This window comes from Diceros bicornis, chromosome 28 (assembly GCF_020826845.1).
Source record: "Diceros bicornis minor isolate mBicDic1 chromosome 28, mDicBic1.mat.cur, whole genome shotgun sequence".
Lineage (NCBI taxonomy): Eukaryota > Metazoa > Chordata > Mammalia > Perissodactyla > Rhinocerotidae > Diceros > Diceros bicornis.
The window spans coordinates 43,001,702-43,014,804 of NC_080767.1; the positions used below are offsets into that span (position 1 = coordinate 43,001,702).

The 13,103-nt window shown below is 65.5% G+C and overlaps 1 protein-coding gene across 1 annotated transcript in view; it reads right to left on the minus strand.

Annotated features, from left to right (window-relative positions):
* The window catches only part of KCNT1 (potassium sodium-activated channel subfamily T member 1), a 77,025-nt gene that overhangs the window by 35,720 nt on the left and 28,202 nt on the right, over nt 1–13,103 (minus strand). The gene's annotated exons all lie outside the window — the stretch shown is intronic.

Consider the following 13,103-nt stretch of genomic DNA (forward strand, 5'->3'; position numbering starts at 1 on the left):
CTTGCTGCAGCCTGCAGGACGGTGAGGGCAGATGGGCCAGCAGGAAACAGCCTTCCTTGCATCTGCCCGCAGGCCGGCAGTGGGCCCCTCCAGTGGAGGCTGCTCCCTTTCCCTTGGGCTGGCCTGCAGCCCTGGCCTACCCCCAGACACTCCGAGCCCCTGCCCAGGCTCCCAGTGTCCTAGGAACAGACCACAGTGGACCCAGCAGGAGTTGGAGGTGCATGTCAAACAGGCGAAGTGGATGGGGAAGGGCCATCTGGTTGCCAGGGTCACGTGGGGCCTGGGGCCTGCTGCCCCTGCCTTAGACACGGGCCTGCTGCGGCCGGCTGTGCCCAGCATGCTGGCCACACGATGGCCTAATATTCCACTAGAATGACAACTCCAGTGTTGACAGCAGGCAGGACAGCCGGAGCATGACGGATGGAGCAGACACGGTTGTCCTGCCCCACCCACCTCCCTGTCATTGTCCTCCGGCTCCGACACCGAGGCCGAGGGCTGTGGACGTCCTCCCTCCCAACCAGGCTCCGGCTCCCGTCAATGCAGAAGTTAACACGCTCTCACCTACAAAGTCTAATGGCGCTGCTCTGCCTGTGGCTGGCTGCCCAACATCTCCAAAAAGTGTCTAAAATATTCATCATTCCCTAAAGCCTGTTCTAGGCAAAGTAAGTGATACAGACACAACACATCGGCAGCCGTCTGGACCTGCCCTGCTGGGGGGCAGAGCCCCAGCACCTCCCTGACCTGCCCCAGGCTGGGCCCCAGTGGCTTCCACTGGTCACAGGGCTCAGGAAGGGCCCAGGAGGAGGTGGGGGTGGTGTGGGGCCCCTCCCCCACTCTCAGGTCCTGGTGCAGCGTGGTCACCCGGCCACTCTGGACTCCTGGGGCCAGGGCAGCAGGACAGGCCTCCCACCAACCAGCGGGGTCCAAACCCAGAGCCAGTGGTCAGTGCACCCTGCAGCACCACAGCACACCCTACTGCACCCCTCACTGTACCCCAGCACACCCCATTGCATCCCAGAACACCCCACTGCACCCCTCACTGTACCCCAGCATACCCCACTGCACCCCAGCATACTCCACTGCCCCCTCACTGTACCCCAGCATACCCCACTGCACCCCTCACTGTACCCCAGCATACCCCACTGCACCCCACTGTACCCCAGCATACCCCACTGCACCCCAACGCACCCCACTGCATCCCTCACTGTACCCCAGCATACCCCACTGCACCCCTCACTGTACCCCAGCATATCCCACTGCACCCCTCACTGTACCGCAGCACACTCCACTGCACCCCTCACTGTACCCCAGCACACTCCACTGCACCCTCACTGTAGCCCAGTGTACCCCACTGCACCCCTCACTGTACCCCAGCACACTCCACTAAACCCCTCACTGCACCCCAGCGCACCGCACTGCACCCCTCACTGTACCCCAGAACACTCCACTGCACCCATCACTGTACCTCAACACACCCCACTGCACCCCTCACTGTACCGCAACACACCCCACTGCACCCTCACTGTAGCCCAGTTTACCCCACTGCACCCCAGCGCACCCCACTGCACCCCTCACTGTACCCCAGCATACCCCACTGCACCCCTCACTGTACCCCAGCATATCCCACTGCACCCCAGCACACCCTACTGCACCCCTCACTGTACCCCAGCACACTCCACTGCACCCCTCACTGCACCCCAACACACTCCACTGCACCCTCACTGTAGCCCAGTGTACCCCACTGCACCCCAGCGCACCCCACTGCCCCATCACTGTACCCCAGCATACCCCACTTCACCCCAGCACACTCCACTGCACCCCTCACTGTACCCCAGTGTACTCCACTGCACCCCACTGTACCCCAGTGTACTCCACTGCACCCCTCACTGTACCCCAGCACACCCCACTGCACCCCGCCGCACTCCAGCACAGACTCCTTTCCCCTTCCCCCTTGAAGCCCTCCCCCCCGCCTCCTGGCTCATCTCCGAACCCCTGAATCCCACCCTCCTCTGCAGGTGTCACCTGGAGCTGAGTCAGGAGAGGCCCTGAGGGTCTCTTTGGGGAGTTGGTCAGACGAGCCAGGCTGGGCCTGGGGGTGAGGGGGGCAGATGCCCCTCAGCGGAGCCCAGGGCCTCCTGCAGCGCCCATGGCGTTCTTGAGGGACCACACGGGTCTCCAAAGCACCCAGCTCAGAAACACATCCATGGGGCCGGCCCCGTGGCGTAGCAGTTAAGTGCATGCACTCCGCTGCTGTGGCCCGGGTTAGGATCCTGGGGGCGCACTGATTCACCGCTTGTCAGGCCATGCTGTGGCGGCGTCCCATATAAAGTGGAGGAAGATGGGCACAGATGTTAGCTCAGGGCCAGTCTTCCTCAGCAAAAAGAGGAGGATTGGCACGGATGTTAGGTCAGGGCTGATCGTCCTCACACACAAAAAAACAAACCAACAAAAAAACACACATCCTCCCCCAGTACTCTCCTGCCGTGTCACAGCAAGGCCTCAGTAGAGGGGTCTCTCCAAGGCCTCAGTGGAGGGGTCTCCCCTGACTCGTGCCCCTCCACTCAGGCGCACCCCCCACAGGGCCCTTATCTGGCCAGCAAGGCCCTGCCCCGCCCACGTGGCTGGTAGCTGAGCCTTGCTCCCTCCTCCTCAGCCTCCTGGAATGCTGCCCATGGCACCTGCCCTGCCCCACCCCTTCTGGTCCCCCCACCTCTCCTACAGTCTCCTCGACTCCCCCACCTCCAACCCTGAATGGGGGCCCCCTCTTGCTGCCTGCCTGTCTCCACCTACACAAGGTGACTTCCAAACACTGGCTCCGCCCAGAGCCCCTCGCTCACTTCTGCCCCACCCCGTCCTCTCTCCTGGGGGTGCTGCTCACCAGACCAAGCAGAATCTGCCCCCCTAGGCTTCCCCCTCAGACCCCAAGGCGGGTGGTGGCTTTTCTCCTCTTCTCTCCCCATGTCAGACCCCAGACACATCGGCAAGTCCCTCCGACAATTCCCACTGCCCCTGCAGCCACATGAACGGCCCCCAATGCCCACTCTCCCTGCAGCTGAGAGCCCCCCTGTCCACTCAGAGCCCTCACGTGCCGGCTCTAGGCCCTCCCAGGGTCGCACCCGCTCAGCCCCCCCGCCATCTTGCTGGACAGCTGGACATCAGCAGGTAAGACATCCCTGCCTGTCCACTGCCTGTCTGTCTCCCACATCTCGGGCCCCAGGAGGGCTGGTTTTTGACCTCCCGCCTCCAGGCCTGAGGGAGGCCCAGCCCCAGCCCTGTCCTGCCTGGCCTCCCCTCCTCAGGCCCTGATCTCGGCCCCCACACCCGCCCTGGGATCCAGCCCTCCATCCCACGCCATCGCCCCAGCCTCCAGGGCCGGCCCCTGCTCCTTGCTGTCACCTCCCAGGACCAAAGGCCAGAGCTGGGAAACTGAGGCACAGACCAGGAAGCCAGTGTTGGCTGGCTAGGAAACCGAGGGAAATCCTCCCAGCTCCTTCCCTGGGGACCCGGATGCCAAGCCTAACCCGAACCCCAGCCCTCCCCAACTGCCAGCCGGCCACTCCCTGCATACGTGCCTTTCGTGGTCCCGCTGCACTGCCCACTGGAAGTCCCCGCCCAGGCCCCGTAGGGTCAGGACTGGCCGCCAGGACTAGGCACGCCCACGACATCTTCCCTTAGAGATTCTCTGGCCTCTTCCCGGCCCCCCAGAAATGGAACCCCGAGTCACCCATCAGCGGGAGAGGGCCCAGCCGGCCCTCGTCCCCTCACCGAGGTGACACCCATCTGTCCCCGCCGAGGTGCTCAGCGGCAGCATGTGCCCACAGAGGGAGGTGCGCTACCCGCGGGGGGAGACAGGGATGGTGGGGAAGACGCCAGGTACAGACTTGGCCCCGAGAAGCGGAGACTGCAGGGCCCGGGAAGTTACGAAGCCTCCTTCACTGTTAATTTTTCATGAGCTGTGGCCGCCCACTTCTTCCAGCACCACCACAAGAGGAAATTACTAACTGCCCATTCACCCTGAAGTACGTTTACAGCAATGGGTGTAATTTGGCCCAAAGGGGCGCTGGGCAGACCCAGCTGACGCAGACAGCAAACCCCTCGGGGAGCTGCCCGGACCCCCCAGCCCCCGTGGCTCACCGCAAAGGTTGGGCCTGGCCAAAGGACACACTCTTGGCTCAGCAAGCTCGTAGGAGGAAGCGAGGCAGCCCCAGGGTCACGGACGGTCCAGCCTGGCAGCCAGCGGCCCTGTCCCTCACCTGCCTGGCTGCTCCGGCGCCCCTGACCTGTCTGAGCCCGGGCCTCCTTATCTGGGGAAGGGGCAGTGACAGGAACCACCTGCCACGGGAGTCGTCAGGGTGCCCGGCAGGGGTGCTGTGGCTACAGAGAAATTACAACAGTCTTCTGTGTCTCAGGCTCCTCCCCTGTAAAGTCCGGCTAGTCGCTCGTTTTCAGATAGAGGATTAAGTGAGAGACCGCCCTCGTGCATGGCTTGGGACCCGGCACCCGTCAGCTCAGATGGTGCCGGCGATCAAAGCCGATCTTGTTCTCTGTGTTCTCGACGTCGGCCGCCCAGAAAAGATGGGCCCCCTCATGCCATAAATCCACACGTGTGGCTGTGGATCGCGAACGGCTGATGCCCACCACGGGTATCGGGCAGAGGTGTGATGCTTGGCGGGGCCATCCCCTTCTCCCCATGGCTGGTCCAGGTGTGGCTGGAGGCCCCGTAGTGGAGCCGGTGACCGAGCTCACAGGAAGCTGCTCTCAGGAGCCGGGGAAGGACTGGACGAGGAGCCCTGGGAGCTGGGAGACGGGGCTCCAAGAACTCACATGGTGACTGGCCCTGGAGCTGGGCATCGAGCTGCCTGCAAACACAGGCTCGTGCTGGGCAAGGGCAGAGCAAAGGGGTCTGATTCCTGGGCGTCTGTCTTCATTCATTCATCCATTCGGCAAGAGGCCCAGCAGGGAGGACTGGGCATGCTGAAGGGGCCACTCTGCCCACCCCACAGCAGGACGGGACCTGCCAGGTGAGGGCGGCTGCTCAGTGACAAGCTGGGCAGGTGGAAGGTGGGCTTGCAGCTCTCCCTCTGACCGGGATGCTGACCGACAAGCAGGCTGGGGAAGCGGGCCTTCCAGGGATTCCTGGCGCAGACAGGCTGTGCCGGGAAGCTCCAGACGCAGGGCCAGGCGGCTGGCCCCAGGGGGCCAGTGGCCAGGCACCGGGCACACGGCCACAGGCAGGCCCACCTGCCTGGCCGCTCACATGGGGCGAAAGTCCGACTGCCTCCCACCCTCAGTCTGTCACTGTGCTCTCCGGCAGGGGCCTGGGAGCTCTAAGTGGACAAGGGCCCAGGCCCAACTGCCAACCCCAAGGCTAGCTCTTCTGAGAATGGGCAGAGCCTCTGACCAGTCAGGGGCCCAGACGAGGACAGACAGGGGGCCCGCTCCAGCCCTGCTGCAGCGCATGTCCTGTGAGGCGAGGCAGGCCACCTGGGGGCTGGTCTGAGCTGGGAGGCGCAGGGGACCGGCAGCAGTGACCTGTCAGGTGGCGGGGCACCAGGGCTGGGGGCGGGGGTTGGAGGCTGCTTTGCCCCCCACCCCGGCCCCAAGCCTGCAGACCAGCCTGTGGGGGTGTCAGCAGGGCCCCTGCCGGGGACATCCCCCACTCCTGGACCATTGTCGGGGGCCCTGGATCCACCTCAAGGGCAGGTGGTGTGGGGGGGTACAAGGCTGTCCTCCAGCCCCTCGCCCACTGCCATAGGCTAGCTCGCACAGGCCCCCTCCTGTCCCCGGTTAGCCCACTATCATGCACAGCCCCTCTGTCCCTCGTCCCTGGAGAGGGCAGAGCAGCCCGGGAAAGCGAGGACAGGGAGCCCTCTGGCTGGCCAGGCAGGTGGGCAGTGATTTCTCACACGAGCAGATGACCCTGGCCTGGGCCTCCCCCAGAAGGCAGCCCCGCCTGGGGCCCACTGCACACACGTCCGGGAGGGTCCTTGTCCTGGCAGCCTTGGCTGGGCCTCCGAGGGAGGTCTGCCGTACCAGTGACAAGCCTGGGGCCGCAGGACCCGCAGCCTTGGCCCCTCGGGTGGCTGTAGACTGTCTGTTTCCTCCCACAGGTCTCAGACTCACTCCTGGGGAGCCCGGCGCCCAGGGCGTGGCCCAGCGCCCCAGCCCCACTCTCCCGCAGGGGTAATGACAGGCAGGGCTGCAGGGAGACCACGCGGAGGACGAAGTCTCTGCAGCTGGAAGCCGGAGGGAGCGGTGGTTGTCACTGCTGCGACGTTAATTAATGAAACTAATAATCAGGCCCCCTTGGTGGGCACACTGAATGCCACGGGCTGGGGCAGGTGGGGGCTCTTTCCCAGGAACGCGCCCAAGCGTGGCTGCTCTGAGGGGCTCTCGTCCCTGTGGCCTCAAAGCCGCCCTCTGCCTGAACTAAATCTTGACAGAGGCCAGGAGGAGCCCGCGGAGGCTCATGGAGGCAGCCCAGCCCGGTGCCCGGGGCCTGAACTGCACAGGCGGCCAAGGTAGGCTGAGGCCGGGTCCCAGCAGTCACCTGCTGGAGTACCCACACAGGAGCCACAGTAGGGGTCCCCGTTCCCAATGTCCGGCCACTCCTGAGGGCTGTAGGGGCCCACTGTAGGGGGCCATGGAGCAGCCACCTCTGGACAACTCCATTTCCTACTCACGGGCTCCTCCCCAGGGGATCCTGGTCCGTCCTGTCCCCGGGCTCAGCCCCGCTGCCTGGGCCCAGCGGCTCTTGCTGGCGCAGGGAGGTGTTGGTGGCCCTGCATGCCCTGCTCTCACTCGGCTGGATGACAGGTGCTGGGCAGTGGACTCTCCCACCAGGGCTGGCATGGCCCGAGCCACCCTCCTCCCAGGGTGCGAGGGTGCGAGGACACTAGTCTATCCCTGTGAGAGACCCTCCCCTGCAGAGAACTTACTGAGACAGGGAGGAGTCCAGGCTGAAATCTTCCACATGAAGCCTGGGGACAGACACAGTGTGGACACGTCAACACGGAAGATGGATGGACAGATGGAGGGCGTGGACTCCCAGACTGGTGGGTGGGGGGCCAGACATGCAGGGAGGCTCCAGCCAGGGTCCGAGGGAAGTGGAGGCAGAGGTACCACGGGAGGCAGGCCACACGCCAGGCCTGGCCCCCTCAGGGCCCAAAGAAGCAGCCCAGTGCTAGTACATGCACCCCCCTACCCAGGCCGGAAGGAGGTGATGACCCCACCTGCGATGACCACACGCAGGGACAGGGCCGCCCTGCCGTCAGCCAAGCGAGCAGGTCGCAATGAGCAGGACTGGCGAGCACTCACTGTCACTGCTCAACGCGCTATCGGCCCCATGTTACACCCGCACGGGGCCACGGATGCCACAGTCCGGGCTCCCTGTGCTCAAGGTGCCGACCTCCCCTCTGCTCCCTCACTCTCTATGGGCCACAGCACCCACCGGCCCTGCCCCTCGGCTTGCTGGTCAGGACAGGCTGAGGCTGGGAGCTGATGCTCTTTGGGGTACCCCAGGTGCACCCTACACCTGCTGCCCTTTGGGTGCCTGGCCTCGGGTTCTCCAGACTGGCCACAGGCCGCTCACACCAAGGTGGGCGTGGCCTGCACCAGAAGGGAGGCTGGTGGCAGCTGCGGGGCTGCGGGGACTGGCCTGAGCAGGGGCCAGGCAGGGTGGGGGTGCAGAGGGTCTGTTCTTTGTTAATGATGCACTTGTCCTGGGCCAGCTCCTCTGCAGAGACTTCAGGGGGCTTCTCTTTTATTTATTTATTTTTTGTGAGGAAGATTGGCCCTGAGCTAACATCTGCCAATCCTCCTCTTTTTTTGCTGAGGAAGACTGGCCCTGGGCTAACATCCATGCCCATCTTCTTCTATTTTATGTGGCACGCCGCCACAGCATGGCTTGCCAAGCGGTGCGTTGGTGTGCGCCTGGGATCCGAACCGGCGAACCCCGGGCCACCGCAGCAGAGCGTGCGCACTTAACCGCTTGCTCCCCCAGGCCGGCCCCAGGGGGCTTCTCTTTTAATCCTCAAAGCAATCATTTTCCAGAAAAGGAAACCAAGGTTCAGAGCGGACCAAGGCCACAGGCAGGGAGGAGGGAGCTGGCTGGCAGGGGTGGGGACACAGGCACATGCCCACTTGCCTGCCTATGGGGGGCCCTCTCGGTGGGCAGGCTGTCCTCCCAGGGCCTCTAGCCCACAGCTCCGGGTGCCTGGGTAGGCGAGGCCTTGGCAGGGTGTGGTGTCTTAACTGGGCTTGAGCCTGGGGTTACTGGGGGCCTCTGGAAGATTCTGCATGTTTATCTGGCTCAGGTTCCCTCCGGCTGGACTGGGGGCTGAGCTCTGAGTTGGGGGTAGAGGAGCCTGGGAGGATCACAGCGGGACCAGGAGCCGGTGAGAGCAGGTGAGGGGTGTTTGGCGGGGGGAGAGGAGTGGAGGATGGGGACAGTGGCCTGGGGAGGGGGTGCATGAAGGTGTGGATCTGCAGGGGCGAGGGTCCTAGCGGGGGCGTCCCGGGCGCCAAGGAACCCCAGGGCACATGGGCTCGCGGCGGGGAGGGGGCCCTGTCTTCGCAGTTGAACTCTGACAGGCCTGAGGTCACTGTAAACACGTGATACTAAACGCAGGAGTCCTGGGAAGAAGAGCCGCAGGGCAGGGCCACGCTGGAGCCCCAAGGGCCCCGGGACGGGGAGGCTACCTGCTGGGCTCAGAGCTCAGGGGGCCGGCCGGGCCGGGCGTGCAGACTCGGCCCGCAGAGCACAGTGGACCGTTGGTCCTCTGCTGGCAGTACGGAGTCCCCTCCCCTTCCCAACCCCCACAATTCACAGACCCGGCACGGCCCTGACCCTCCAGGCCATCCTCAGTGGACAGACGTTGCTCTGCAGCCAGGACGGCCCTAAGTTAGGGCCCCGGGTGTATGGGCTGGCCCCAGTGGCCACTCTCTGCAGCCCCAACCTGGGGCTGATTCTAATCCCCAGCCAGGTGCCGCACCACCTGCCCCAGGCTCGCGGGGACCCCCACCGGGGGGACAGCCTGCTCCCAAGGAGCCCCAGGCTGCGGGGACAGAGCCAGGGGATGATGTAGGCAGGGGGCTTCTGGGCACAGCTCAGGTCCCAGCCTGGTGCGCTGATGGAAGGAAGGATGAGGCGGAGGGGTGGGGCGGGCAGGGCTGGAGAGGAAGGGCCTGGTTACTTGACCCCCACCCCAGGGTGTGGGTTCTGCCCCAAGTGAGGGGCTCACTGGTGTATTATGGGAGGGAGCATGGGGGGCGGGTAGCCTGGAAGGCACGGTGGAGCCAGCACACCGGCCTGTCCTGCTCTGCTCTCCTGCTGGCTCTTGCCTGCCCCCCTCCTGGCCCTGGGGGACAGCGCTGGGCCTCAGCAGCCCCACCCCATCCCGGCTCCCGGGGTCCCTCCTCTGCCCGCAGCTGCGCAAGGGTGAGCTGCTGTCTTTCAGGGGCCAGCACACAGCCAGGGCTGGAGCACCACCCTCCTGCCCCCAGGCCATCCACGCAGCCCAGGTCTGCCTTCCTCGGCCCTGACGGGAGGCCAGGCTCCTGATGAGGGCAGGTGGGAACAGCTCTGCCTTCAGGAGTCTCGGCCAGGCCAGCACCTGTCAGCTGCATGCCCACTCGGCTAGCTGGTGCAGGCTTCCCTCGCTGCCTGCACGCTGCACTGCCCAGGAATGAGCTTGGGGCTGAGGGAGCTGCCCAGCGGGAAGACGGGGAGGGTTGCTGGGACCCCCGGGCAGGTGTGAGGCTGTGCGGCAGCACCCGTGAGGGGCGAGGCCACCCAGGGCTGTTGTGGGCATGAAGGCGCCCCCACCCAGCCCTGACCCACTGAGAGGGCTCATCACACAGCCAGCCCCTCCCTCGCTGGGCTTTTGCTCAAAAGCTCTTGAATGATGGTCCTCATCACCTCCACCCCAGGTCATGCTCTCTAACCACCCCCCACCCACTCTCGCCTCACACATTGTCGGGGGAGACAGAGAAGGAAAGAGCGGACCCATGAGCTCTGAGCCTAGGAGCCCAGGTGGGGGGAGGGGAGGAGGGACGCTGGCCCACAGCAGCCAAGAGATGGGGCTGTGGTGTGTGCGGGGGTTGGGCATGGCATCAGGTGCAGGCACCCCCTTGTGGCTCTGTCCCTTGGGGGCCGTGGAGACCGCTCCCTGTGCCTCGCTGCCTCCCCAGCAATGGTGAGGCCTCTAGGAGGCTCTGGGCCACCCTGGGGAGGGCTGAGGCCTCGGGGTCCAGTGAGCTCTGACCCTGGCTGGCTCCAGAAGGCAGCCAGGCATGCAGGACGGGGGCAGCCGTGGGAGCTAGGGGGCCGGATCCCTCTGACAGAGGGCACCCGCCTCCCTGCTCTGGTCCTGCTGAATCTCCATCAGACTCGCACTCCTACGGAACAAATTCTGCAAGTCCTGCTGCTCAGGAACCTGCTGTGGCTCCCTACTGCTCCCGTCCAGAGCAAAGTCCACAGTGTGCATCTAATGCTTGGGCCAGGAGGCTGCAGGGCGCTGGGCCACGGGGCTGCCTGGCCAGCAGTGCAGCTGTAGACAGCTCCCTTATCTCTGCTCTGCAAAAGAAGGCTGATAAGGAACCTGCTCCTCAGGGGCTGCCGGGGGACCAATGAGGCTGTCCACGTGATGGGTCAGCACAGGAAGAGTGTAGCAGGGGTGGGCGTGGTGGAGGGCTTCCTGGAGGAGGTGGCCCCACCACGGCAGCTCCCATGCATCACTTCGGGCTCAGATGCAGCCTGGGCAGGACCTGCCATCCCTGCCACCCCGCAGGAACGGGGACAGCAGGGAGCCAATTCCTTGCAGGGGCCAGGCTGGCTGTAACCAGAGCCTCTGGAATCACTGCCCTTACAGCATCCAGGAAGAGGATGGAGAGGAGAGGAATCCAGTCCTCAGGGCCTTGTCCAGCACTTACCTCCCCCCCACCCCCCAGGGTCTGCCCATTAGCTGCTCAAGGGCCACCACGAGGGCCTGTTAGAGGCACTTAACTTCCAGCCTTAACAGTCTCCTCCGGCAAATGGGACTAACGCTGGGCAGCTGCCTCCCCCAGGGGGGTTCCCCCCAGAGAAGCAGGAAAGGGGTGTGAGAGCAGGGAGGGGCCTGGACAGCCTGCGGACGGGGGGAGGGGCAGGGAGAGGCTCCCCAGGCGCCCTGGTCCTGCCATCTGCCCGGCCGAAGCTCTGCCAACCCTCCCCAACCCTGACATGGCACAGCACCCACCCCCCCAGCCTTCTGCCCTGGCTGTTCCCTCTGCCAGGAAGGCCCCTGCGCATCTCCCCGGGCTCCTCCCAGAAGGGCCGGCGCCCCAGGAAGCTTCCGCTCTCCTTGTCCCCGCCCTCCCTGCACCTCTCTCTGCCAGGCACAGGTTTCTGTGCCCACGACGTGTGCCCACACTGGGCGGGTCTGATTCATCTCCGTTTCCCCCGCAGCATGGAGAAGGGCTCCCAGCACAGGGAAAGGGCTGGCTCAGTGTTAGTGCCGCAGCCTGAGCCTCAGTGTCCTCATCCGTGAAATGGGGGTGCTGCACTCCACCTTGCACTCAGTGGGGCCGGAGAGGGGCTGGCACTGCCTCCCTGTCCGGGGGGCTCCCACTCAGGGAATTGGCCTCCTGCACCCTGGCTGCCAGCAGCTCCAGGCACTAGCCCCCAGGGAGCCTGAGCCCTGACTGTGTCCCAGCTCCAATCTGCTGTGCAGTCTTCCCCTCGCCGCCCCCGACCTCCCTGGGCTTCACGCTGCTTACCACTGACGCTGGGGACTAGCGGCCGCTGGAACCAACATGAGTGTGGTCTCCAGTGGGACAGCGCTCGGGCAGGGGTCACAGAGCCACCTGGCACAGCACCCAGGTCCCCACTGCCTTTCTCCCCTCCAGTCTTAACCACAGGCCCACTGTGCTCAGCCTTTAGGAGCAGGGAAGAGTGGGGGGCCCCACAGGCTCCTCAAGGCTGGCTAGATACACAGCGGTGGTCAGAGCGCTTGGGTGGGCGATCCGAGGGGAGACTCTGGCTGTCCCGTCACCCCCCCCCACCCCCCTCGCCCGCTTCCCGGGGCTTCAGGCAACACGGCAGGTGCAGCCGAGCGGAACCCGTGCAGGGTGCAAGCGGCAGAGATGCAAAGCCCCTCCCGGCGGCGGCGCGCGGGGTACCCGGGCCCGCGCCCTCGCCCCTACCTCTGGCCCACGTCGCTGCCCACGGAGCCCCCGCCGCGGGCCGGCAGCAGCGGGCTGAGCCCGTGCGGCTCCTCGGGACCCGAGGCGCCGGCCGGGGCGGCCCCCGGGCCCGCCTTGCCCTCGGATGGCGAGCGCGGCAGCTTGGCCCGCGCCATCCTGCGGGAGCGCACGGCGGCGGGAGGCGGGGGAGGCGCCGGGCGCTACCATCTCCGCGCACCGCCCTGCGCCCTCCCCGCGCCGCCGCCGCAGTGGAACGGCCGAGGGGGGCTGGGAAGCTGGGGGGCAGGCGGCCGGGCTCCCCTCACCGCGGGCGGGAACGTCCAGGCTCAGTCTCCTCTCCACCGCGGGAGGCCCTGTGTGTGCGCAAAGGACGCCCCGTGTGGGAGGGGGTCTCAGGGCCTAGCGACTGCTAGGGGCTGCCTTATAAGGGAAGTGGTAGTAATAATCATAGCGACAGTCACGGCGCTGGAGGAGGGGAGGAGTAGCGGCGCGGTGACAGCTGGTGGCTCTTGGCTGCTCACCTCCGCAGGCAGGAGCTGCTGGAGAGGAGAGAGCCATTGGTGCTCAGCCATGCGCCCAAGTCACAGCCCGCCTGTGGGTCCTGGGGACCCAGGTGAGGCTCAGGATGATCTGCCCAGGGCAGTGCCCACGTTCAGCCCCCACCCCTGGTGCCAGCACAGGTTGGGTGGTCCAGCACCCTGGCCAGGTGGAAAATCAGCATCTGTCTGTCCTCCCTCCTCCCCCATTTCCTACCCCCAAAGCTATCAAGGAGTCCATGGGGGCACTCATTTATCGGTGCCCATGTGCCAGGCTCAGCTCGGCGCAGGACATGAGATCCCAGGCCAGGGATGAAGCTGCTCCTGCACTGGGGTGCTGTGTGCCCCCAACACCCTGCCGGGCTGAGCTCTGATCATCGCCCT